At 47.5% G+C, this 27,081-nt stretch overlaps 1 protein-coding gene across 22 annotated transcripts in view; it reads right to left on the bottom strand.

Moving 5' to 3' along the window:
- RALGPS1 (Ral GEF with PH domain and SH3 binding motif 1) overlaps positions 1-14,593 on the bottom strand; it is a 287,326-nt gene extending 272,733 nt beyond the window's left edge. For 15 of the 22 annotated variants that reach the window (XM_049710721.1, XM_049710726.1, XM_049710727.1 and 12 more), the window contains exons 1-2: positions 14,374-14,593; positions 4,532-4,724 (exon numbers count right to left, since the gene is read on the bottom strand). The gene's annotated coding sequence lies outside the window, so the exon portion shown is untranslated. The remainder of the gene's footprint in view (positions 1-4,531; positions 4,725-14,373) is intronic. The other 7 variants (XM_049710722.1, XM_033427174.2, XM_033427175.2 and 4 more) reach the window with 3 other exon arrangements.
- Positions 14,594-27,081: the final 12,488 nt, after the last annotated feature.

The raw sequence follows: 27,081 nt of genomic DNA, 5'->3' as shown, positions 1-27,081 counted from the left end.
TCTTCTCAGTATTGAAATCCAAATGCCCCAACATAACAATTATTCCTTCCCGTGCTTCTGTGTAACTCCTGATATCTCATGAATTTAGCTCCTGTGTAACTCCTGATATCTCATGAATTTAGCTTCTGTGTAACTCCTGATATCTCATGAATTTAGTTACCAATGAACTGACTTCTTTTCCATTCATCTGTTTTCCTGCTTTTACCCAGGCGCCATGTGGGATTAATAAATTATTGCCTTATAGTAAGTTTTGGAGGCTCAACCATTTATAGGCTCCACATCTGTTAAATTGGGCCAGTAATGGTGAGGCTGGTCCCCAATATCCATCCTCCTCTTCTTCTTCAGTAACAGAACTTCTGGTTTTTAGATGGACATATGGTTTCCCTGAATACAGGTTACATTTCCCAGCTTCCCTTACTGCCATGTGTGGCCATAAGACCAAGAGAAGGCCGATGGGATGCAAGAAGTGTCATGTGCAATTGCTGTAAAGTGGCCCTCAAAGTCTGCAACGTAGATGCAAAAGCCAGAGTTCCAGCAGCCATTTCAGGCCATAAAGTGACCTTGGTCTTAGAAGCCATCCGCAAGATCACCTCACGATGGAACAAGACAGAAGGAACCTGGGTCTCTGACCATGTAGGCTCAATACTCTGAGCTGATTACCCTCCTGACTTCTCACACATAAGACAGAAACTTCAATCTTATTTATGTCTTCATTATTTTGAGTTCTCTGTCATTCATACCCTAACCTACAGAAATGGCTCCCTCATAAAGAGAATGCTAGAAGGTTACATGAGAGTATGTATCACAACAGATATCCATTTTTATATTCCCCCAACAAAGGGGCAAGTGCTGTTTTTACACAGAGCAGGCAACTCCAACATTCGCTGAAACAAACAGAATCTGGAAGAATGAGGCCATTTCACTGCCTTAAAATTTTTTTTACCAATTTATTTTTCCAGATGAAGATCGCTATTTTATCAAGTTTTATAAAATGTATCATTGGAATTGCATTAAATCTTTACCAATATTTGGAGATATAGTATTGTCACTATTACTATGTTTAGACTTCCCTGGAAAGAGCCAGAAATTGATTGATTGACTCATTGATTTTCATCCTATCTATTCAAAACATTTAATATGAGGCTACTCTGTAATAAGCCTATTCATAAAAATGAGACTTTGTGGAGTTGGCGAACAGACCTTAGGTAAATAAGCTCTCGTGCCCCAGTGCCCACCAAACACTGAGGGAGGTGAAAGAGGTGGTGACAATCTCTACCATCACTGAAGACTAAGGCTAATGTGCTACTTTGTCCTCATCACCTCCAGCTGTTGATCCAGAATCTTCTTGCCTCGCTTCTTCACAGCCAATAACACTCCCCTGACCAAGGGTCCTGGGCCTGGGGCTTTTTCATCTTCCATCATGTAAACTTTCCTGTGATGCTCCACTGTCATCCTTATCCTCTCAGTGCTCCTGCCCGTAGGTGAGGGTCACAGAGCTGACCCTGTTATTGCTGAAGTTCTTTATTTCACACACTTGCTATATGGGTGGGGTTTAGTCCAGTGGAGATATCTGCAGAGGTCCTCAGCTGATGATGGTACCATCATCATCACTATTACTACTGTCATTTACTGAAGCAATACTCTGTGACAGATACTTTGGTAAGCACCTTACCCATAGGAATATACCACTTGGTCCTTACAATAATTCTCTAAGATGGGTATTGTTATCACTGGGTATTGTTTCAAGTGAGAAAACTGAGGCCCAAAGAAGTTAGATAACTTATCCAAGGACACACAGTCGATAAGAGTATCCTCCCTGGCTATGGCAGCAAGCCCTTGGGCAAAGGCGGGATTTGAACCCAGCTCAGTCTGACCCCCTATTCTCAACCATTTCTTTATGTTCCATCCCACAGAGCTGAACATGTTATGTTCTGTAAGGTACATGCCCTCCCATCTGTCCATCTATTCCCTTCTCTTCGACTAAGCATTGGGGTTTCTCAACTAAACAAACATTAATCCCTTTTCTTCTTCCTTTCCTGAGAAACAAACGGCTTTATACCAGGATGGTTGGCCCTGGTATTAAGGACAGCTACTTCCCTCCAGGTATGCCTGATCCTGTCTCACTACTCTTCAGCTGTGGCTTTCAGCACCAGGGTCAGTGGTAAGCGGGTCTCTGCCTCCGTCCTACACTCCTAGGTCTTTGGGTTCAGGGTGATACTTACAATAGACATGTTGGATCATAGATCAGTCTCCCACTGGCTCTCTCAGATTAAAGGCTCTTCCCCAGGTTCTGTCAGCTGATCTGAGGCATTCTGTCCTACCAGGGGGATGGAACTCCACTTTGGCAACTTGGGACCCTCCCTCCACCAGCCGTCTGAGTAGATCTCAGGTACTCTTATAACTCTAAGACCTTACTTGTAAGTTCTGGAAATTCTACAGCAGGCTCTTCCCTGTTATCCAAGCTCAGGACACATGGAGGACCAAGGATGCACTCCCAAGTCACAGGGCTCCCACACCACATTGGTCCAGGCCCAGTGGTTTCTCACCTTCAGAACTTCCTCCCACATGTCTGGTAGCTGCCTTTCCTGGGATCTAGACACATCCCCTTCCCACTGAGGTTGCAGACCCACCCTGAACCCCAGAATGCCAGATGGGGCCCCAACTTTCCTGCTTCAGGAGCCAGAGATTTCAGTCCGAAGGGCCAGCAAAAGAAGGCAGGGGTGGATTTCTCAAGAAGGTTCTGAGAGAGGCTGAAGGGTTTAATGGATGCAGAGCCTCCTCTGCAGAGTCTTTCACACACGGAAGCAAAGGTCATTAAAACGACCTCTCTCATGTGGGAATGGCTCCGCTGTTAGGGAAAATAAGGGGATCAGGGGTGGCACCAGAGCACTCAGCTTCCGGGGGACAGGGTCAGAGGCCTGCGGGAAGAGAGCTGGAGGGGATCCCACCCCACCAATTCCCATAGCATCACCTTCTTAGGTCGCTCCTTCCTCACTGACCACCCCTCTGCTCCTTCCCCAACTCTCCCACTGTGCCCCACCCCACATGCTGGCTCCCCCAGCAGTCCAGCCAGGACCCTCTGCTCCCTACACATACCCTTACTGAGTAACTCCCACCTCCCCAAGGGCCAAGGCTCTCTCTCCAGACCAGTGGGGCATCAGAACCACCTGTGAAAACCCTTCGACACACAGATGACCAGCCTCTCTCCCACAAACACCACGGAGGATTCTGCTCTGGCTCAGACCTCTCTCTGAGCTCCAGGCTAGCAGGCCAGCTGCCGGGTGCTGTCCCACAGGTGTCCCAAACTCAAAATGGCCAAAACCAAACTCACAACTTCCCCTCCCAACTCAACACTCCTCTCACGTTCCTTATCCTGTGACTGTCCAGCACTTCACATCACTAAGAGAGAAACCCTGGCACTGCCCACCCTCCCTCCCATCCGCTAAATCTCCAAGGAGAGAGGCCTCTACCTTGGTTTCTCTCAAACCCACCTTCTCCTCTCCATCCCTATGGCTCCCTCACCCATCTCCCAAATGCCAGTCTCCTCCCATACCACCCATCCTCCACACCAGGAGTATAACTGAAGGGGTCTCTCTCCTCCTATAACTCTGGAACAAATCTCCACCAGCCACAGAATAACATCCGAACTCCTAAGCACTGCTAGCGAGTCCCTCTGAGGACTGACCCCAAACCACCTTTCTGACCTGTTTCCTGCAACTCCACACAGCTCACCACACCTTAGCCACAGCATGGTCTCTCCTGCTTCTGGACCCCTGTTATCTGTTCCCTCTGCCTGTGTTCCCCTGCACCTGGGACACAGAACATCTATTTTTGAGATCCTGTGAGTCTGACTTGGTGCCATGAGCTTCCATTTCCACTACTTACCAGCCCCAACACAGCACCATCGTCATTTATTTACTCCCATCTGTCGGCTGGTGGGCTCCTGAGGGCAAGGACTGCAGTGTCAGGCCCAGTTACATGCTCAGTAAGTGTTTACTTCATGAGTGAAACCACTAATGAGATCAAGGTGTTCTTCCACCCCCTCAAGAAGCAAAGGAAGCAACCAATCTTTAAAGCAATAAAAATAAGGCCAACTGCTATCTGGGAAACCATGGCAGGTAATGTTTCAGTAACAGATGCTTTTGGTGATAGATGGGAGTTCTGAAAAAGAAGAGTCAGCAACGACAGACTCTGTCAGGCGTCTCCAGCACAGGTCAAGAAAGCAATGCCCTGACCACTGGGCCGTGAGCACTGCAGAGTCCCCTCACGCTCAGGGCTCTGACCACCCCGGCTGTGTGACTTCGTGAATTCATCACACCCTTGCCCCAACTGGGATCACGACACATGCAGTCGCCACCTCTTCACCTTGCTAGCTCCAACTCCTCTTTCCTCTGGGAAGCTGTCTCTGACCTCCCAACTGCTTTATGGCCTCTGAGCACCTTGTACTCTTCTTTTACAGCCATTGTCAGTGCTGTAATTAATCTTTCGTACACTTATTTGTTACGGTTTTTGTACTTATTTTTATACTTACTTAACTTCACTACTAGACTGTGAGCCAAAAGACAGCAAGGACCAGACTTGTCTTTTTCCTCTACTGCAGCCCCACACTCGGCACAGTGCTAGCACTCAGCAGGCCCTGAACAAGGACTGGATGGATGCGAGGGTGGGTGGGTAGATGGATGGATGGACGGCAGATGGACAGATGGACTGGCAGGCAGGCAGGTCTGGAAGACAGGGAAGAACAAGGAATAAGGCTGCCTCTCGTGGCTGGTACAATAGTTTAATAACATCGAGCTCTCTTTACTCTGATGCAACCCTCGGAAAGCAACCTCAGATCTTAAAACTGGGGCTTTCAGGGTTCCCTGGTGGCGCAGTGGTTGAGAGTCCGCCTGCCGATGTAGGGGACACGGGTTTGTGCCTCGGTCCGGAAAGATCCCACATGCCGCGGAGCGGCTGGGCCCGGAGCCATGGCCGCTGAGCCTGCGCGTCCGGAGCCTGTGCTCCGCAACGGAGAGGCCACAACAGTGAGAGGCCTGTGTACCGCCAAAAAAAAAAAACAAAAAAACTGGGGCTTTCCCACTAACGAAAGGATGCACACACACTGGGGATATTCCTATTTACTTGGAAAGCAGGTGTCAGAGCAAAGTGACACACTTGGCATTCTGGCTTCATACCCAGTGATCCTCCTATAATACCAGGCTGCTCTCTCTGTTCCACAAGTATACTGGCTATATTGATAAAAATAGGTTCCAATAATCTCTCAGCCCCCTAACATCATGATGAAGCCCCCTAAGATCAACACGCATATTGCTAGCAGACCACAAGAGGCACTGCCTTTTCTCAGCCAGCCACCATCACCAAATACCGGTGCTGGGCACCAAGTCAGGTGTTAGCTCCTCTTCCCCACAGTCACACTATAGATTCAACAGGGGACGCTGAAGCTGAGGTTTTCATCAGAGAGAAATGCTTCTTCATGGACATGGTCTATGAGCAACGTTACATGACCTGCAGGCAGCTACTGAGAAACTGCAACATACAAATGGATGGGTTTTACAGGTGGAGAATCAGTACGCCTGAGTATGAAACCCTGGCAAAGTCCCCATCCTCATGTGGAGAGTAGGAAGAGTGGACTCAACGATCTCTAACCTTCAGATCAGACTGACACTACAACTGATGAGCACAACGGCCACAGCAATGGTCACTGCAAAAGAGCCCCGTGGCAGGTATACCCAGAGACAAATTAGAGAAATAGGCTAACTGAAGCAACGAGCACCTTTTGAAAACAACAAAGTAACGCTACATATCAATCAGCAAGTAACTTCTAATCCTATCAAAAAGCTTCCCAGAAAGAACAAATTCTAATCTTAGTTATCAACTAATCAGCACATACATCAATCCCGTACCTTCGCTATTTATAAGAAAGATCAGGGTTTCCTGGTCCCTAGAATGAAAGCAGACCTTAAACCCATCACCCCAAACTGAACTCAACTCCTCAAATTCAATTATCAGTAACATTAAAACAACTAAAGCCAAGACAAACTATTACAAGTACCGTTTGTCCATGAATCCCTGTTTCCCTATCTCACCTGTGATTCTTCCAATGTGTGTCAGAAACCACACCTCAAGGCAGCCCGGGCTGTGAGAAAAGACACCTGAGGAGCCCTCTGCGTCTCCCATAGCTCCATCTTGGGCAATTCCTCCACCCTCTCTGAGCTTCCATTTTCTCCTCTGCACACCAAAGCCTGCCCCACCTACCCTGCAGAATCATTATGAGGCTAAAGACACAGGTGTCAGAGACTTTGTAAAGTGTTGAAATATTTTATAATGAAGGGACCTCAGATCCAACAACCTTCTCATTTTATAGATTCAAATCAGTCACTGGGCACTCACCCTTTATTTCATTTGTCCATTTAACAAGCATTTATATACTACTTGCTACGTGCCAGATGCTACGGCAGGCACTGAGGACAGGACTGTGAGCAAAGCCACAGTCCATGGTGGGACGGGACTGCACACCCTGCACTGGGGAGCTGGACGTAAGACAACAGTTACACCAGTTACACCGAAGAGCATGTCGTGACACCCGCGGGCCATGGAAACGATTTGGGTTTTTTCTAAGAGAAACCAGAAGCTACTGAAGGGATTTAAGCAGAGGGAACAACACACTCAGATCGTTCTGGCTGCCGAGTACTAGCCCTGGGCTAGGCCCTGAATACGGTGGGAAGAAGAAATGCAGACTTTGGCTCTGCAAAGTCTGGTGGGGGAGTCACAGGAAGCTGAGGCTGCTACACGCCAGAGCAGGGCGTTGTGGGAGCCCCGTGGGAACACTCCTAAATGCCAGCGGCCTGAAAGTGCTGGAGATATGGTACCTAGAGAGAAAAAACAAAAAAAAACACAGCTACAGGGAGGGCACAAAATAAGAAATATCTTAAAATAGTGAAAGTCACTAATTCCACATAACAGACTTTATTGCCACAAAAAGAGACACAGCAAATTCTCCTGAATTTATTAACTTGTTTTCCATAAATATTTAATTACTCAGAAATGTATCAAAAACACAGATTCCCCCTGACCTACTTATCAAGCTTATACAAGAATGGGTGAGAATTACTGTATCCAATAAATACGAATTTAATTACATTACTCTTTCTTTTGTCTCTAATAAGATGATTTCAAAGAAACCATTGACTGTTGAGGCCAAACATTTACACTTTCTTCTGATTACTCAAGTTAACTGTCTTAATCTTAAAATAAAATCTGATAATAAAAATATGTAAATCCTAAAGAGGGAAAGTATAATGTTGCATAAGTTTATATTAAAGTCCCATTATTTGGACTTGAGGATATGGGGAGCGGGAAGGGTAAGCTGTGACAAAGCGAGAGAGAGGCATGGACATATATACACTACCAGGTAGTGTATATAGTGTAGGTAGATAGCTAGTGGGAAGCAGCCGCATAGCACAGGAGATCAGCTCGGTGCTTTGTGACCGCCTGGAGGGGTGGGATAGGGAGGGTGGGAGGGAGGGAGATGCAAGACGGAAGAGATATGGGAACATATGTATATGTATAACTGATTCACTTTGTTATAAAGCAGAAACTAACATACCATTGTAAAGCAATCATACTCCAATAAAGATGTAAAAAAAAATAAATACAAAGAAATAAAAAATAAAGTCCCATTATTTACATGGAATCACAGAACAGTGAAACAGAAAGTACTTGGGAAACCAGCCTTCAGTTCCTGGACAGGTCTGAGACAAGGCCCACGCTTGGGGTGACTCCACCCTCCCCCTCACCAGCACCTACTGCTTTTGTGGGCGTCAAGGCTTGCGTGCACAGTCTCAGTGCAGGCTGAGTACTGCCTGCCACCCTGGGTGCTCCCACCAGCCCTCACCACCAAGTACCTCTGAGCTTTAACACATCCCTTGTGCAATAACTCACATAACTTCCATAGGCAATAAGTTAACATCCCCTGCAAAAAAACAAGCATCCTGACAGCCCTCTAACAATGGGTTAAGAGAAGATTATTCTAGCTCACGCCGACTGGACGCTCATGAAGTGCAAGCACTATGCTAAGCCCTGTTCCTCGTCATCTCCTTGAAGTCCTGTAAGAACCAGATGGAGGTAAGTACCATCACACTTCCTGTATTGATGAGGAAAAGAGGAATGGTCACCTGCCCAAAGTCAAAGGGCTTGTGAGTAGGGTCAGGACACAAACCCACATAGGCCTGACTCCAGAGTCTGCTGTAAGTGCTGCCCTGTCCACCTCTTTGACGCTCAGGAGATAAATCTCCTTCGAAGAACACAAGGGATTTGAAAGCTCTGCAGAAAAACCAGGGAAGAATGTGCCTCTCCACGTCTTCATGGTCTCTGCTCTCCTCAGTAAGTGCAGGCGAGACAAGCCTGACTCATGCCTCCCTTTGGGGAAAAGCCATGGAACTGATCAGTGCAGGGGGTCAAAGAGAAGGTGCTCGCGATGGTGCTGGGCTGGAACCACCTGTGAGAAGAGCTCATGCAAAAACGGGGGAGGAAACACCTGTGGGCCTGTAAGGAAAGTCCCAAGGACTCCTTGAGCACTCTGTGACTTCAGAGCTGGTTTCTCAGATACCTTGGCCATCACCTTCACCACCAACTGGCACCGTCTACACTAGAACCTGGAGAAAACAGCCAAACAGGTGCTTCCTGGTGCTGCCCCAGCACCAAGGATAAATAAAAAGACAGTGAGCACTCTGTAAGCACCAGCTTCCCGTCAGGCACCACGCTAAGCAGCCCACAGCATTATTCCACTGAATCTTCAATGACAGCCCCCAGTAAGGTAACCCTGCCATCCCCATTTTACAAATCAGTTAACTGAGACTAAGAGTGGGGAAGACACTGGCCCAAGGTCACAGAGGTTGTGTGGAGGAGCCAGAATTGGAACCCAGATCTGGCTGCAGAGTGTGAATCTGCTTGGCCACTTCACTCGGGGTCCTCTGTCACCGCCAATCCCCTCCTGGTCACATTCTGTTTGCACGTGACTCCTCCACCAACCATCCGCTCCCCAAGGGCAGGATGGAGATCCTTCATCTCCATATGCCCAGCACTCAGCAGAGGGCTTGGCCCAAAGCAGGAGCGCAGCAAGGCTGGTGGATGGATGCCCACAGGAAGGAAGTGGCCCCAGGACGCCCCTCACAGAAGCCAACCCAACCAACTCTCCCCATCCCTGATCAGAATCTACAGACCATCTACTCAGCTCCCTGAGGCCTGCTCCTCCGCAAGTCCACCTCAAGGGAAGGGTCAGCAGCCACACTTCTGGGGAAGGGGGAGGTGGGCTTCAGCAAGTATGAGCAGTTCATTTTCAGACTTGTCCTTCTTTCTGTTTCCCCATCTTGTCCTGGAGCAAATAATTCTTCCCTCTCCCACCCCTAAGACTTTGTAGGACAAGTATCACCACTCAGAGCCAAAGCCTACCACTAGTATATGGCACATGTGTGTCTCAGTCAGCACTCAAATACTTGGGGAATGAAGCAATAGAGTCCAGACTCTGGGATTCACCAGAGACCTATCAATAAGAGTCTGCCAACATTCGGTAGCATGACCTGTCTGAGCAGAGGTCCATCACAATGTCCACCAAGAGCCTACCCTGGAGACTCAGAAGCAAAGAAAGCAGGAAACTTTCCCTGTGCAGGGACGAGACAGGTATAGAATAATGCATGCAATAGTGAGGCACATGAACCGATCAAGGTACACACACAATGAAAGCCAAGGGAGCACAGACAGGAGTGGTCACTTATAGAGGAACTGAGTAGATTTCACAGAGAAGGGAAAAGTTGAACTGAGAAGCCATTCCCAAACCACCAAGGGAAAGTCATTGTTTCCTGCCTCCCTGAGCCCCATACTGCTCACCTCCCCACCGCTGAGCCCTGTTCTGTCATCAGTGACTTGTGTGCCTGTCTCTCTGCACAGTATGTGAGCACCTTGAGGGCAAGGACTTTGGGCATTCTCCATGGCTCACCCTCAGCTGTCCAGTAAATATCTGCTAACAAAGAATAAGAGTCTAGTTTAGATTATTAATAACACAGCAGCTACCCCTTCTTGAGCATCTACTATGACCTATTACTGCAAGTACTTTGCATACATGATCTCATTTCTTCTACACAAAAACCCCAAAAGGCAGATCCTATCATCACCATCCATTTTACAGATAAGGAAACTGAAACGCAGAAAGATTAGGTAAATTGCCCCAAGTCATACAGCCAGTAAGTGACAGAGCCGGACTTTGAATCATGGGCTGAATGAAAAATCAGTTTTCAATTACTAGTGAACAAATCCCTTTTCCTTTCTCTTTCTGTGTCTGCCTTGCATCCAGATACATGGATTGCCCTTTAGTTTATTGTTCACTGGAACCAAAGCCATTTCTTTTCTAGAGAAAAACAAGGGCTATCTCTTGTTAGTCTTCTAAACAATGACTGCTAACCATTACTGAGTAAACATCATGGTGGGGTGGGGGAGCATGGAGACACAAAATTGTGCTTAAGATATCAGTCAAAAACATCTATTAAGGAGGAATTGTATGTACCAACTGGAACATTTTCCAACGTTGGAACAATTTCCAAATAGATCAAGTAAATAAATAAAGGAGCAAGAGTACGTATAGGATGCTATTCTTTGTATAAGAGAAAAAATATATAACAAAACAAGAAAATGGTAACAGTGGTTGCCACTAGGGAGAGGACTGGGAACTGGCAGCTTGAGGCAAGAAAGACACTTTACAATTTGTCCCCCTTGAACTACTTGTCTTTTTTAAAAAAAATCCATGTGTAATTTTTTTAATTCTTAAAAAAAATAAGACAAAAACACCATTTAAAGAAACTCCTTATTGCCAGGCCTCTTCTAAATGCTCACATACATATGACTGCAACAATGAAAAAAACTTGTATGTTTATGAAAAACTGGGTGAACTTAATGTGTGGTGAAATAGGACTGTAAAACAACTTTTGTCTTTCATGTTGAGGTTCGCTAATTTCACTATAAAGTTGTTGCAACATTTTTTTCTGCAATAAATAAAATGCACTTTGAAGGTGCAGATACGGCATACATATAAGCAGCAGAGATAATCTGCCACACCTTCTTCTGAAAGTCCTTCATCTGTCCCTTCGACAAGTATTTAATGAGCACCTACTATGTGCCAGGCAAAGTGCTCAACAGGTTTTTTGGGGTTTTTTTTAAGATGTTGGGGGTAGGAGTTTTTATTAATTAATTAATTTATTTTTGCTGTGTTGGGTCTTCGTTTCTGTGCGAGGGCTTTCTCTAGTTGTGGCACACGGGGGCCACTCTTCACCGCGGTGCGCGGGCCTCTCACTATCACGGGCCTCTCTTGTTATGGAGCACAGGCTCCAGACGCGCAGGCTCAGTAGTTGTGGCTCATGGGCCTAGTTGCTCCGCGGCATGTGGGATCCTCCCAGACCAGGGCTCGAACCCGTGTTCCCTGCATTAGCAGGCAGATTCTCAACCACTGCGCCACCAGGGAAGCCCTCAACAGGTATTTTTAAAAGAAGAGCTAAACAACAGGTCACTAGCTTCCTCCCTCCTGCCTTTCGGGAAAACATGCCAATCAGAAGGCCAGAGCTAGGATCACTCTTGATGTTCACGTATTCTAACACCATCCTCACTCAGCTAAGAAAACTGAGGCCTGGACAGGGGAAGGGCTCTGATCAAGGTTACATAAGAAGCGAAGGCCTCAAAATTACTTGTCCTGGGCTTCCCTGGTGGCTCAGTGGTTGATAGTCCGCCTGCCGATGCGGGGGACACGGGTTCGTGCCCCGGTCCGGGAAGATCCCACATGCCGCGGAGCGGCTGGGCCCGTGAGCCATGGCCGCTGAGCCTGCGTGTCCGGAGCCTGTGCTCCGCAACGGGAGAGGCCACAGCGGTGAGAGGCCCGCGTACCTCAAAAAAAAAAAAAATTACTTGTCCTGCTCTCCTCACATGCGACATGCTGTTTTGTTGTGTTGAAAGATGGGCAGTCAGGGAGGGGCAGAAACATACCCTAACACTGACAGCCTAATATATCAGGTGCTTTCACAGATCTTGTCAAATTTATTCTTCATAACAACCTCTCAAGGTGGACATGATTATCCTTGTTTTACAAATAAGGAGATGAAAGCTCTGAGAAGCTAAGAAACTGGTGTATAAGGCTTCAAACACGTATCTCTCTGACTTCCAAGCCAGAGCTCTGACCCTCCATGCTGAAAAGGAAAATCAGGTAGACTGGAGCCATATCACAGAGAGCCCTGGAGGCAAGATTTTCCATAAACGAAGTTTCTCTCTCAACCCTGGATGCTGTCACTCCAACACCACCAATCTCAAAGCCAGTCCCCTCATTACCCAACACATGTTGTAGCTCTTGTTGCCACCAAGTTTGGGCTTTCCTTTTAACCCACAGAGCATGATGGTTATCCAGAGCGCAGCAATCTCTGAGAGACATTTACATCGTTTCTGCTGGGACAGAATGGGATAATTCACACGTGCTGCTTTTAGAGCCTTTGGGTGCCTGCCACACAAGCACGGACCCCAGTAAGGACCCATCCCTTAGATGCCATCCCCATGATGCCACTGGGTCACCGCCACACCAGGTGGTAGTGAGAGAGGCCAGCACCATGGAAGTTGGTCCCCCAAAGTCCCACAGCATCTGAAGTGAAGAAAAATGCAGGCCAGTACAGGAGAAGCCTCCTCCTGCCTTCTCTTCTGTCCCTGCAACACAGGCAGCAGGAATTGGTCACACTGCTAGTGAGCAGAGGCACTGCGCAATGAAAGGTCACACGTATGGGTATGGGACACCCTTCCAAACAGGAGGGAGCCCCATCACCTTGCTTTCTTCTCTCTGCCCGGTAGAAACCTAACAAAGTTCTGGCATTCCCCTATTGTGGGTGTCTTCCTTCAGGCATGTGGTAAAGTCAGTGTCATACTTGGGTGGGGAGGGGAAATTCCATAAGGCTCGAGTCTAAGCCTTATGCTCCAGTTCAGAGTCCTCACTGGGGTTGGGGTCTAAAGGTCAGCAAACAATGAAACGTTCCTGTGCTTCCATCTGCCATTCTCCCCGCCACAGCTCCCTCAGAGGCCTCACAGGGAGCAGCAGTCACCATCTCACCACAAACCTCATCCCAACCTCAAGCAGGAAAATGGTCTACCGATTAGAAATCCCCTCCTCTTTCGACCCTCAGTCTCCAAACACAATCTGCCCATCGGCACAGAGGCAGCAGACTCACAACTTTACCCGACGATGTACCCAGTAGGCACTGTTCCATCCCATCCTCACAAGGCCCCTGAGAGGCACACAAGGCAGGAACCAGGATGCTCACTTCGCAGAGGAAGAAACAAAGCTCAGAGAGGTGAAAGACTCTCTAGGTAACACAGAGGTAAAAGCTTCTGAACCCTCACTCCTGTTCTGCCCCCTCACCAGGCTGCCATTTCAGTCTTTTGGAGACGACCACTGTTAAGATTTGCAGCAACATCTGGTACCAGGAGCCAGCAAGCCAGAACCTTTCAAGCTTCACACTAACTACTCTGCCAGCACACACATTTCTCAACAGCTGATGGGATGAAAGCCAACAGCCCCACCAATCTAGGAGACAGGAAAAGCCCCCGAGACTGAAAAACGGGGCGCCCCACTTAAGGGCACGGCGTGGCATGGGGGAAGCCGCCGGCCTAGTAACCAGGGCAGCTAAGACCCAAGTCCGACCCAGGAGACGCACAGGCAGGCCTAGCCGCCCCTTCCGGCCCAGCCGCAACCTCGAAGCCTCCAGAATCCTCAGAGAGCCCAAAGCTCCTGCTTCCACTCAAACTCCCTGGACAGTGGGGAGGGCGGCTTTCCCTTTTCCCGCGACCACTCACCCTTTGCCCGCTTCTTACCAGGGTCCCCGCTTCCGGACCTGCAACCACTCGGGGCCCCGCCCCCCACCGCTGCAGGTCTCCCTAGCCCCGCCCCTTGCACCTGTGGTTTCCTCAGGTCCGGTCTCTCCACCCGCTTTGGCCTCACCTCGCTGCCCCCTCCCCCGGTAAACCTGTGGTCCCACCCGGCCCCGCCCCCCGCACCTGCAGCCCCCCCGGCCCCTCCCAACTGCCTCCTCCAGCCCCGCCCCCCGCACCGGCGGCCTTTCCCCACCTCCACCCCCACACTCGCTGTACTCCATACCAAAACCCCCATTCCCACCACACACTTAAAGCCCCCGGCCCGGTCCCCGTGCCCGAGACCGCCGGACACAATCCCTACACCCCCCGCTGCCCCGAGGCCCCTCGCCGGCCCAGCGGCCCCTCGGGGTCCCGCCCCACACACCTGCAGCTCCCTCCGGCCCGGCCCTCAGGGCCCCGCCCCGCCCCGCCAGCCGCTCCTCTCACCGCCCGCTCTCGCCGCCGCCGCCGCAGTCCCGGCCGGTCACCTTGACGCGGGGCGCAATGGCTGCCGTCGCCTCCTCATGGCCCTGGGAGCGGCCCAGGCGGCAGCGGCGCCTTCGCTCGGAGGCCAGGGCCGGGCCAAGCCGGGCCAGGGCCGGGCGCAGCTGGAGCGCGGGCCGACGAGGGAGCGGAGCCGGCGCCCAGCCGCAGTAGGAACCGTCCTCTCCTGGGTCTGAGCGGCGGGCCGCTCAGCCAATCGGCGCGCGGCGCCAGACCAGTCTCCCCAACCAGCTCGTCGCAGAGGCGGAGACACGCAAATCGACCGGCTGGGCGCGCCAGTGCGCAGCCGCTGCAGCCCAGATCCTCCCTGGCCTTGCTCGGCCTGCGCTGCAGCCCTCAGATGTCGTCTCCGCCTTCGAGGATGCTCAACTGCCCGCACCCTCCTCAGCGCCCCGCCACGCCCATCCCCTTCCTAGAAATAGCAGCGCATCTTATTCCCCATACATCCTTCCAGGTCTCATACAATTTACCCTTGAAACCTCTACCTAGGAGTTATTGTTTTCAACAAAAAATTGTTTTGTGAGAAACATCACCTTAATGCCCATTCTTTACAACTCGGAGGTAGGCACAGAACACAGAACGTCAGAGCCAGAAGAAACCTTCGAGAGCCTCGGGTCCAGCCCGTTTATTTTACAGCTGGGCAAAATTAAGCCCCTCGAGGTGAAGGGACTTGCCCAAGACCACACAAGTGCAAAGCTGAGAAATGAGGTTGTTTGTTGTCTGTCTGCTCTCAGATTCTTTACTCTGCCACGCACGATGAGGTGAGCAGAAGGGTTAAGTCATTTGATCAAAGTCGCAGAGGTAAGTTGTAAAGACAGTTGAAGCCAGTTCTGTGAAGCCCTGTAAGTCGGAACCACAGAAAATCTCTGCTCGGCCTCCCACAGAAAGGAGGCCCTATGTCCTGCGTTACTCTGAATGATTCTTGGACACACAGACAAGTAGAACGTCATTTTGACAATTTTCAAATTCATTTTGCAGTAACATCAGCGTATGGAAAGATTTGGTTACTGTCTTCCCAAAGCTTATGGAAGAAAAAGAGAGAAACGAAAAGAAATAGTCAGTGGAAATTAAACCATTTCTAAGTCTTCAGGAATCTCTGAGGGAAATTTCTGCCATGTTGCATTAAGAAAGAATAATCATCAAAGAAGATACTTAGCTATTTTACTTAAAGAGAACAAGAGACAATGTAATGCAATGGTTCATTCTGCTCAGAGCCTCTGGATTCAAAAATGCACAGGGTGGGTGTTGAGTGCAAACTCTGGGGACTTTTGACTGCCTGAATCCAAACTCTGCTTCTGCCACCAGCAAGCTGTGTGTAAGTAAGCAAGTTATTTAACATCTCTGTGCCTCAGTTTCTTTATTGAAAAATAAATATGCTGAAAATAGCACCCTCTTCAGAAAGGCTGCTGGGAGCTTTCAATGAGGTGACACATGGAAGAAGGCCTAGTACCTAACAGGAGCTCAATAAACATTAGCTATTGTTATTTCTACATGTGTGACTTAGGGCAAGCATGGAAGTTCAGCACAGTGCATGTAATATATGCTTGCTAAATGACATCTCTTATTTTTAATATGCTCATGCATAGCTTCTAAGTTTTCTTCAATGAACATAGATTCTTTTGTAATATATCAAAAAGTTATTGTAAACCCAATTTTAAAATGAGAAAAGGATCTGAATAGTTATCCAAAGAAGATCTACAAATGCCAATAAGCACATGGAAAGATGCTCAATGTCATTAGCCATCAAATGCAAATCAAAACCACAATAAGATACCTATTCACACCCATTAGGATGGCCATAGCAAATAAGATGGACAATAACAAGGGTTGGTGAGGAGATGGAGAAATTGGAACCCTCAAACACTGCTAGTGGGAGTGTAAAATGGTGCCACCACTTTGGAAAATAGTACCTTAAAAGTTAAACATAAGGGGCTTCCCTGGTGGCGCAGTGGTTGAGAGTCCGCCTGCCGATGCAGGGGACACGGGTTCGTGCCCCGGTCTGGGAAGATCCCACATGCCGCGGAGCGGCTGGGCCCGTGAGCCCTGGCCGCTGAGCCTGCGCGTCCGGAGCCTGTGCTCCGCAACGGGAGAGGCCACAACGGTGAGAGGCCCGCATGCCGCAAAAAAAAAAAAAAAAAAAAAAAAGTTAAACATAGGGTTACCATGTGATCCAAGAATTCCTAGGTATATGCTCAAGAGAAATGAAGACATATGTCCATATAAAAAACTGGTACACAAATGTTCACAATATCCAAAAAGTGGAAATAACCCAGTGTCCATCAGCTGATAAATGGATAAATAAAATGTGGTATATCTATACAATGGAATATAAAAAGAAATGAAGTACTAATGCATGCAATAACATGGATGAACCTTGCAAACATGCTAAGTGAAAAAGCCAGATCACATATGATTCCATTTATATAAAATGTCCAGAATAGGAAAATCTATATATAGAGAGAGTAGATTAGTGGTTGTCTAGGGCTGGGAAGATGCAAGAATTGGGAGTAATGGCTAAGGCATGTGGACTTTCTTTTTGAGATAATGAAAATATTCTAAAATTGGTGATTGCACAACTCTGTGAATATACTGAAAGCCATTGCATTGCACACTTTTAATGGGTGAATTATATAGTGTATGAATTTATCTCAATAAAGCTGTTTTTAAAAGTTATCAGAAAGTCTGATCAGTCATGTCACTCCTATGCTCAAACATCGTGTAACAGGATGTGGAGAGGATCTTAGCTGCATCTGCTTGGGTTTAGATCACCTATAGTGAAAATGTGATGTGCTGGTGGAATAGGCCAACTCTAAATGAGGGGAAGGAACTTTTGAGCCAGGGGAGGAAAGGAGGGCTGGAAAAGTCACCAAGGCCAGGCCAGCTGCCTCCGCATAGGCTTGTATTTCATGGAGAGCCAAGCTTTGGGACAGTTCAAGGAGATGTTTTCATTAGAGATGTTGATCAACAAGGAAGCTGTAGTAAACAGACTCTAAGGTGGCCCCCATAATCCTCACCTCCCAATGTCTATGGGCTTGTGTGATCCCCTTCCCTGAGTGTGGACAGGACCTGACTTGCTTCTAACCAGCAGAATAAGGCAAAGATTTTAGGTTGTATGTGATTACGTTACATAAGTTGTAAACCATCTAGCTAGGAGACTCTCTCTTGCTGGCTTTGAGGATATAAACAGCCATGTTGTGAGCTGCCCTGTGGAGAAGATCACCCAGCAAGGATCTGAGAGTAAACTGCAGCCAATAGCCAGCAAGAAACTGGGCCCTCAGTCCAGCAGCCTTCAAGGAACTGAATGGTGCCAATAATCATGTGAGCTCAGAAGCAGATCCTTACCCCGTCAAGCCTCAGATGAGACTGCAGCCCCCGCCAACATGTTGATTATATCCTTGTGAGACCCTGAAGCAGAGGACCCAGCTAAGCTGTGCCAGACTCCTGACGCACAGAAACGTTGACTGACTAAGCCACTGCCCAGCAAGCAAAGAGGATGCCCTCCTGGTGGAACACAGAAAGTCCCTGGAACAAGGTGGTGGCTCAACTGCTAATGATTTCACTGGCGGTGACCTGGGCGGTGATATTTATCCCCGTGGAGGAGGATACTGCGGTTGGTGCTATGAGGCCAGTGTTTGAAAAACATGGGGAGGATAACGCCTACAGAGACAGAGGAAGTTAGATGGCTGGTTACAGAATGATGATGAGAGACCAAGAGCTGTTCAGGAGCGGTTAATGGCTAAGTGTGAGAGCCAGAGAGCTCTGGAGGTAGCTTACAAAGAGGCTCTCATCACCTATGTAGTGGAAGGACAGACACATTGAGTGGCAGGCTGAAAACCTGACTATTAGAGTCTAGAGCTCCAGAGATATTTGCTCAGCCAAGACAAGTCTGTTTGGTGAAGGTCAGAGCCCTGGTGGGGAAAACCTAGGACTCTAAATAATGGAATGGAGACATCTGGATGGATGTTCCTGGGGATGTTGACTCTGCAGCATGAACCCCAAGCTCCTCCGGGCTTGCACACTTTTCTTTATTAAGAACCGGAGCTACCACTGTGCTGGCAGGTGCTACAGAAGCCCTTCCCCACAGACAACAGGTGTCCCTACCAGCAGTGCTGCCCCTACCTCCTCTCCAGGTGGCCGGGCTGGTAACTAGGGTTAAATCTCAGCATAACCTGGCTGTTTATGCCCAGGGCCTGATAAGGAAAAAAATAGGCTATACACCTGAAGAATGGAAGAATTAGCCAGCATGTACTGGCAGAAGCCAGGGGAGTACCCCTGCGGTTGAATTTTTTTTTTTTTTTTTTTTTTTTTTGCGGTTGAATTTTGAGGGTGCTTGATCAAGGAAGCTGGAATGTAAGACTAGATAAGCAAGAATTCATTGACTTGGGGATACTTTCTCAGGACATGGGATCTAACACCCTAGCAAGGACTCCAGCTATTGGAGTGGCTCTTAGAAGCCTGGAAAGAAGCAATGGCCAATTCTCAGTGAAGCGGAAATACCTAATTGCCCTGGAAGATGGTAGACAAAGTGGCCATGCTGAAATGGTCATACAGTCGATCTTCATTATTCATGTTTCCATATTTGTGAATTAGCCTAGTGCTAAAACTTATTTGCAATCCAAAAATCCACATTCCCAGCACTGTCAAGGTCATTCACAGACAGGCAAAAATTTGAGTCACCCAATGTGTGTCCGGGGCAGAGGTCAAATGAGGTGACACTCTTGTTTAGCTCTCACACTGTAAACAACTGTCTTTTTCATGATCTATTTAGTGCCACGTTTTTCACATTTTTGTACTTTTTTTTGGTGATTTTGCTGTTTAAAATGGCCCCCAGGCATACTGCCGAAGTGCTGTCCAGGGTTCTAAGCACATCTCAGTAAGATGTGCCTTACTGAGAAAGTGCATGTGTTAGATGAACTTGGTTCAGGCATGAGTTACAGAGCTGCTGGTCGTGAGTTCCGTGTGAAAAGATCACCAGTATGTATCACGTAAGGTGTCTTTAAACAGAAACACACATAAAACAAGGGTATGTATTGATTGGTTGGCAAAAATGTTGTGACCAGTGACTCAAAAGAACGTAACCCTGTATTTCCCCTAGGAGCAATGGTTCAGTATTCACTAACTTCGTGTTCTCAGCGACTTTATAGGGCATAATTCCTGAGAATAATGAGTCAACTCTACCTCTCATCGGTAGAGTCTAACTAGTAACCCTTCTGGCAAGGAATGCTGGGAAATGTAGTTCTCCTAAGCGTCCAGACCTTGAGATACATGGGAGGGTATAGAAGAAACAGGGTATGGTTCTAAGTTGCTACAGACAAGCCAGTACAAATACATTAAACCATTAAACATTCAAGAAATGTTAATGGTTGCCCCAAGGTTTACAATATATATCTTTAGTTAATCAGATACTATCTTCAAATAATATCATTTCTCATGGAGTGTAAGGACCTTATTACCCTGAGGAAACATGTAATGATGGAAGGAAGTAGTGCCTGTTCCCAGGGCTGAAGGGACAAAGGAAAGTAAGAGTTCTGATCACCAATTCCACTGTGTGGGAGGGGGCATGGTTTTCCCCACACCAACTGGGAATTCTCCAACACCATCTGGGTGTCCTACAGTTCAACTCAATTCTGATTCTGTCTATCCAGAGACAGCATCAAATTCCACAGGTTAAGGGCTCAGTCCCACAGGAATGTCTCTGACTTCAGCCACCAATCGAAAGTCCAGGTTGTTACCTGCTTCTGACCAACTGGCTATAAATCAGAGGTTCCCACAACCCCCTCCCTGGGCTTGATTAATTTGCTAGAGTGGCTCACAAGAACTCAGGAAACTGGGTTACTCAAGAGATTACCAGCTTATTTTGAAAGATATTAAAGGAGAGGGATCAATATACAGTTGAAGAGATTCAGAGGGCAAGGTTCTGAGCAATGGAATTTCTGTCCTCATGGAGTTTCAGGCCTGGCACGGTGGCACATGGAAGCTTTCTAGTTTACCAACCTGGAAGCTCCTTGAACCCCATCCTTTTGGGTTTTTATGGAGTCTTCATTACATCAGCACCATGGATTAGATCATTGGCCATTGGTGATTGATTCAGCCTCCAGCCCTTCTTTCTTCCCCAGAGGTCTTAGGGGTGGCACTAAAAGTTCCAACCCTCTATTCATTGGTTCCCCTGGCAATCAGCTCCCCCCATATTTGGGGGATTCCCAAAAGTCACCTCATTAACACACCAGTTGAAAGGGGCTCATTGTGATAACATGATACCCATTTCATCGTTATGGCTCTGAAGCATTTTTTTCCCCCAGGAACTGAGGACGTGATACCACATATTTTAACAAAACATGCTGCCCTTGCTCTAATTGCTTAGGAAATTCTAGGGTTTGGGGAGCTGTGAGCCAGGAACCATGAATGAAGACCAAATATATATAAAAAATATATATTTGGTCATCTGAATGACCAAATATATATTTCTTATAAATCACCTATCACAGAATGATTCTAGGTTATCAGAACCTAAAAGTTCAGGGGAAAAAAAGCCCAGTGAAGCTGATCCACAGAATCATGAGGAACTGAACTGGTTATTGTTCTAAAGCACTAAGTTTTGGGATGGTTTGTTAGGTTGCAATAGATAACTGATACAAATATCTTCACACTCTGTGAACATTCTGAGAGGTCAATCTGCATATCTCTTCTCAAAGCCCTCTTGTGACCGTCTTCCAGTCCTTTTCTTTCCAAATCCCTGACCATCTACCCAGACAATTAGCCATTGCCCTGCCCATGAATCTATATATACCTGCACTTCTGGTCATCTTTCAGTCAACAAAAATGGACAACCAAATGTATTGCCCACTGGGAGGATTTCTCTTTACACCATCTCTTGCATGGGGCTGAGATTTTTTCAGCAGTCATTTCTAGTAGGTGCTAGCACAGGTGGAGGTTGAGGCTCTAAGTTTAGACTGAGGTAGAGGAGGCCATACAGCAGGAGTAGGTGTTACGGGTATAGAGTCACATATTCATACAAGGTATGAATAGTACCTCCTGGACATTCTCGAATCCGATCTCGTATACCATTTCTACTTGATGATTGCTGCTGCCCAAAGCTTTGGCTCAGTGGGTCAGATAATGTCCAGTTCTTCAAGGGCAGCTCGGTCACATGGTGACTCAGTGCTCCAGTATTAGGAAATGGAGATATAAAAAAAAATGTTTAGTGCAGATAATAAATAATAGTACCCACCTTACAGAGTTGTTCTGAGGACTCAAGGAAATAATGCATAAATAGTGCTTGATATATTGTCTGGCACCTAATGTTCAACAAATGTTTAGTAAGTGTTTAATGAATGGCAGCTGTCATTGATTGGTACATCCATAGTAGTATAGTAGGAGCTTCCCATGTAGGTCTGATGAAAATTAATGTGCCAAACATGTCACATTTTAGCATACCATTTATGTCTCATTGAAATATAATATAGTAGCACCCTAGTTCTAGACATCAGTCTTTACACTTAGTGACTGTAAGTCAGTGGTAGATTCAGACCCATTTTCCCTGTGTTCCAACGTCAGATTTCTAGGTGGATCAGTCTGAGGGCTGGCCCCAGACCCTGGTGAAGTCCCCAAGGCCATCTACCCTGGGAGCCAACTGGCTGACTTTCCCTTGGTACAAACCTCAACCTCTTCAGCAATCTTCTCTATGAAAAAGCCTTTTCAACTTTGGCATTTCTGTAACAGACACTCCAGAAATATTCATTGAATTGAGTTCTACTGCCTCCCCATAGCCATGGGGTAAAATCCAAATTTCTTAGCTTGAAATAAAATATACCCGAACATCTGGCTCCCTATCCACCCTCATCTCCTAATTGCTAGCATTCATAAAGCATTTACAATGTTTCAACTCATTAAATACATGATCTCATTCAATAAACATAGATATCTATAGCTATTCAATATAGAGGCCATTATGTATGTTATTATGTAATGTAATATCATATGTCATATATACATGTATATATTTTAAGTAGTCTCACACAACATATGTTCTTTTGTAAGTTGCTTTCCTACACTCAACAATATGTCGTGGATATTTCTCCATGCCTTAAAGGTTTTATGCATTTATATCATCATTTTAGATGATTCCCTACAATAGCATTGTAGGAATGTATCAGATTTACTGATGGACATTATAAGGGCTTACAACTTTCCGATATTATAATCAACACCGGGATGAATAAATTTGTATATCTTCTGTTATTTGTTAGACTACCTTGTTAGGTTAAATTCTTAAAAATAGTACCACTGGGCTTCCCTGGTGGCGCAGTGGTTGTGAGTCTGCCTGCCGATGCAGGGGACACGGGTTCGTGCCCCTGTCCGGGAAGATCCCACATGCCGCGGAGCGGCTGGGCCCGTGAGCCATGGCCGCTGAGCCTGTGCGTCCGGAGCCTGTGCTCCGCAACGGCAGAGGCCGCAGCAGTGAGAGGCCCGCGTACCGCAAAAAAAAAAAAAAAGTAGTACCACTGTGTCGAAGGGAATATGCATTTAACTTTTTGAAGCATGGTACCAATCTACCTTCCAGAGATGTTATACCGACTTATAAACCCAACATCAGGTGTGAGTGTCCAATTTTCCCTCACCCTCATCAATGCTGGGTATTGCCAACTGAATAAATAGAAAAACGGTCTCTTGTTATTGCTTTGATTGCTTTCTGCAGAGATAAAGTATCTTTACCATGTACTTATTATTGAGTATTTCTTCTGCGAATTGCTTCTTTAGGTCCTTTCCCTTTTTAGAATTGGACCATTCATCTTTTCCTTATTAATTTTAAAAAGCTCTTGTACTGGGACTTCCCTGGTGGCACAGTGGTTAAGAATCCACCTGCAAATGCAGGGGACATGGGTTCGAGCTCTGGTCCAGGAAGATCCCACATACCGCGGAGCAACTAAGCCCTTGCACAACAACTACTGAGCCCGCGAGCCACACTACTGAAGCCCGCGCGCCTAGAGCCCACGCTCCACAACAAGAGAAGTCGCCGCAGTGAGCAGCCAGCGCACCACAACAAAGAGTAGCCCCTGCTCGTTGCAACTAGAGAAAGGCTGTGTGCAGCAGCGAAGACCCAACACAGCCAAAAATAAATAAAAATAAATAAATTTATAAAGAAAAAAAGCTCTTGTACTATATGTTGCAAAGTGTTGTTTTTGTTTTGTTGTTTTGCTTTTACTGAACATATTTTACATTGTATATAGTCAAACCTATTTTTTCCCTTAGGATTTTTTCTATTTGGTCTTATCCTTAAGAAGATCTTCCCCGCTGCAAAAGCAAATAATCCATCACCATTTTTTCCTAATTAGTTTTTTTCATGGTTTCATTCTTCTACAATTAACTATTTAATTCACCTGAATTTTGCTTCATGGTCTTTTTTAAAAAAATATTTATGTGTTTATTTATTTATTTGGCTGTGCCAGGTCTTAGTTGCGGTACACGGGATCTTTGTTGCTACATGCAGGATTCTTTAGTTGTGGCATGCGGGATCTTTTAGTTGTAGCACGTGGGATCTAGTTCCCTGACCAGGGATCAAACTCCGGCCCCCTGCATTGGGAGCATGGAGTCTTAGCCACTGGACCACCAGGAAGTCCCTGCTTCATGGTCTTGCCCCCTCTTCACTTAGCTGGGCCTCCTCCCTCCAGCAGGATATAGGTTCTCAAGGGAACTCAAAACTAGACACAGGCCTTAAAGCTGAGGTCTCTATTTACAGGATGTGTCCACTGGCTCCAGCCAATGAATGCAGTTTATATCCAATGCAGAACCAGCAGCATTTCAATGGTTTTTCACAGTGCACCAGGGCTGGCAAAGGCTCTTGACAATGTAATCCTTTTCAGAGACAGTAGGAAGGCGTGGTGTCCTGGAATCAAGGTCAGGCCACCTGAGTTCTGCCAGCCAGAGCCTGAGAGAGTGGTCATCTTAGTGCCCAGGACAAAGGTAGAGGATACCCTGTCCTGGGACCTCTGGCCTCCTAGAGTTCTCAGGGTTACCAGACCCTGTCGCTGGCTCTCTCGGGGGGATCAATGAGGCCCCAGCTATCCACACAGAGCCCCCAGGAAGGATGCCATTAAATTCTTTCCATCTGGGCTTAGACCATTATATCCAGATAGCAACTGACACTTTATAAAGGGAAACATTTCCACAAGGAAAACTGTAAGCAGAGAGGCGCTGGGCTTACCTTCAGAGTGGAAGCCTCCAGTCCTTACAGGGACTACAGCTGGTCATCCCCTGACTGCAGTTGGACGTGGGGCCTTTCAACAGAGCATGGTGACAGGAGGTCCCTGGAGCCCCATTCTGGGGAAAGAGGGACCATGCAGTGGAGGGAAAGAAGGGAACTAGCAGTTTAGTTACTGAACACCAATAACATTCCCATTTCGCCACCAGCCTGGCCAGGGTCCAGCAGGGAGGAAGGAGTGCATGAGGTCCCAGTGAGGGGATGCAGTTGTGCTGAAAGGGCAGAAAGGAAGTGGAATGAAGCCAGCAGTCGGCCCCTGCTTTCCCTCCCAAGGATGAGACGCCCAAGACAGGAATCCCTTTGCCCGGCTGAATTAGCACCAGCACCTGTGAGGTTCAGAAAGCCTCAGCTCCCACCCCCGGAGACTCAGTGATCACAGTGAGAGGATAACCCTCAAAGGGAATGGTGTGAGGCCTCCGAGGAAATTCAGATGCAAAAGTCCAGCCTCAGAGCCCAGATCTCCAAAATGAAAGGTGGCTTTTGATTCTCACATTAATATTTGGAGAAGTAAATGGAGAGAGTGAAGGAGCTGAGGGGTAAAACAAAAATACAAAAAACCCCTGAAAATCGCTCCAGGGACCCAGATGTGTGATGAATGGAACGTCTGGCAGAGATAGGCTAGTTAAAATAACAGTCACACAAAAGCAATTCTTTTGCCAAAGACGTGTTCTTCCAAGTTATAGATTCCTCAGTTCCAACAAAATTCTGTCAGAAACATGTCTCCTGATAATATCTGTTAAAGCCCTGAAGTGGAGGGAAGTGGGCAGACAGAAAGAGGAAGGATGTTCCCATGGCCTAGGCTCTAGAGAAAATAGCTTAGAGTCACATTCAGCCTAGAGAAGCCCAAAGAGACGGCTGGAGGGAGCCGGGAATGCTGTGGTCCTTGGGGTAGAACAGAGAGCCGAGGGGCCAACTCCGAGAGGCAGTTTTGGAGCTCAGGATAAGGAAGGACTTTCTATCATGGAAAGCGGTCAAAGCAGAGTCCCCTCGGAGGCAGCCAGTTCCCACAAACAAGTAGAAACTGGAGATTAGTTACAAGGACTAGGCTAGGGAGTCCTAGTACTGGGAGGCGGGGAGTAGATGGCCTGGGAGGGCCCTTCCCACTCTTAGGAGAGTGCAAGTGTCTTGAGCACCCTGGGGAAGGGGGCAGAATTCAAAATGACTTATCCTCTGATTTGCCCTTTTTTTTTTGGCCGTGCCACGTGGCATGCAAGATCTTAGTTCCCTGACCAGGGATCAAACCCGTGCCCCGTGCAGTGGAAGCGTGGAGTCCTAACCACTGGACAGCCAGGGAATTTCCCCTGATTTGCACAGTTTAAAGAAAACACACACACACACACACACACACACACACACACACACACACACACACACACACACACACACACACACACACACACACACACACACACACACACACACACACACACACACACACACACACACACACACGGCACCTGAGAGACCTGAAAGCAAACTTGCATTATCCATTCTAGCTCAGAGGCCCGGGCTATGCACAGCCACTAGTGGGGTCCAGGGGAGCCCAGGGAAGGACAACAGGGCAAATCTTGCATCAGGACACAAAGAAGAGGGCCCAAGGGCTGATCAGAGTGCCAAGGCTGAGGCCAAAAGGGGTGAAGACATGCTTTGAGTGCGGGGACCTCGCTGCCTCCACAGCAAAGCGAGATGGGCTTGTCTACGTAGCCTAAGGGGGTAGCAGCGACATCTAGCTAGCTGCCCTGAAGGGTCATGTCCATAGCCCCTAGAAGCCCAGCCAGACTGTCCTAAAGGCCAAGCTCCTTTAGGGAAGAGGCAGGAACAAGAGAAGCCCTAGTAAGCAACCTCTTTGACAGATGACGGGCAGGGCACCTGTTTGCTGCCTGAGTTGGAAACAGACACAGCTCTGTCCCTGCAGACTCAGGCAGGTTACCCTGCGGGTGACTGCATTATAATCCACCGTTAATTTAAACATATACCTCCTCCCACTGCCACTTTAGAATAATAGCACATTCTTGACCAATGAAAGCTAGAGCAGCAAGCTTTATTGTCCATCTTCCGTCAAGCACAGCAATCACCCAGTGAGGGCTCCACCGCACTACCCCAAGTTGATAACGTTCCGCAACATCAGTTTCCTTTGAGGTGGCCTCTTTCTGCCATTTACTTTGTGTTCTGAAGTTTGGAGTCCCACTTGCTGACAAAAGTTATGCAAGCTAGGCCTGCCTTGCAGAACAAAAGGAAAACATCACAGAGATATTTAATTATGAGTCACTGAGGCTTGAGGGGTTTTCAAGGAAATGGTCCGGGGATTGGTTGGTGGTTGCTAACACTGAAAGGACATCACGGACATCCCTGCAGCCAGGTGGGGATAATTATGAACTATGATGGGAAGAAAG

Source organism: Orcinus orca, chromosome 6, assembly GCF_937001465.1.
Source record: "Orcinus orca chromosome 6, mOrcOrc1.1, whole genome shotgun sequence".
Classification (NCBI taxonomy): domain Eukaryota; kingdom Metazoa; phylum Chordata; class Mammalia; order Artiodactyla; family Delphinidae; genus Orcinus; species Orcinus orca.
Note: the sequence above shows the minus strand (reverse complement) of the source record. Positions and strands in the feature narration are given on the sequence as shown.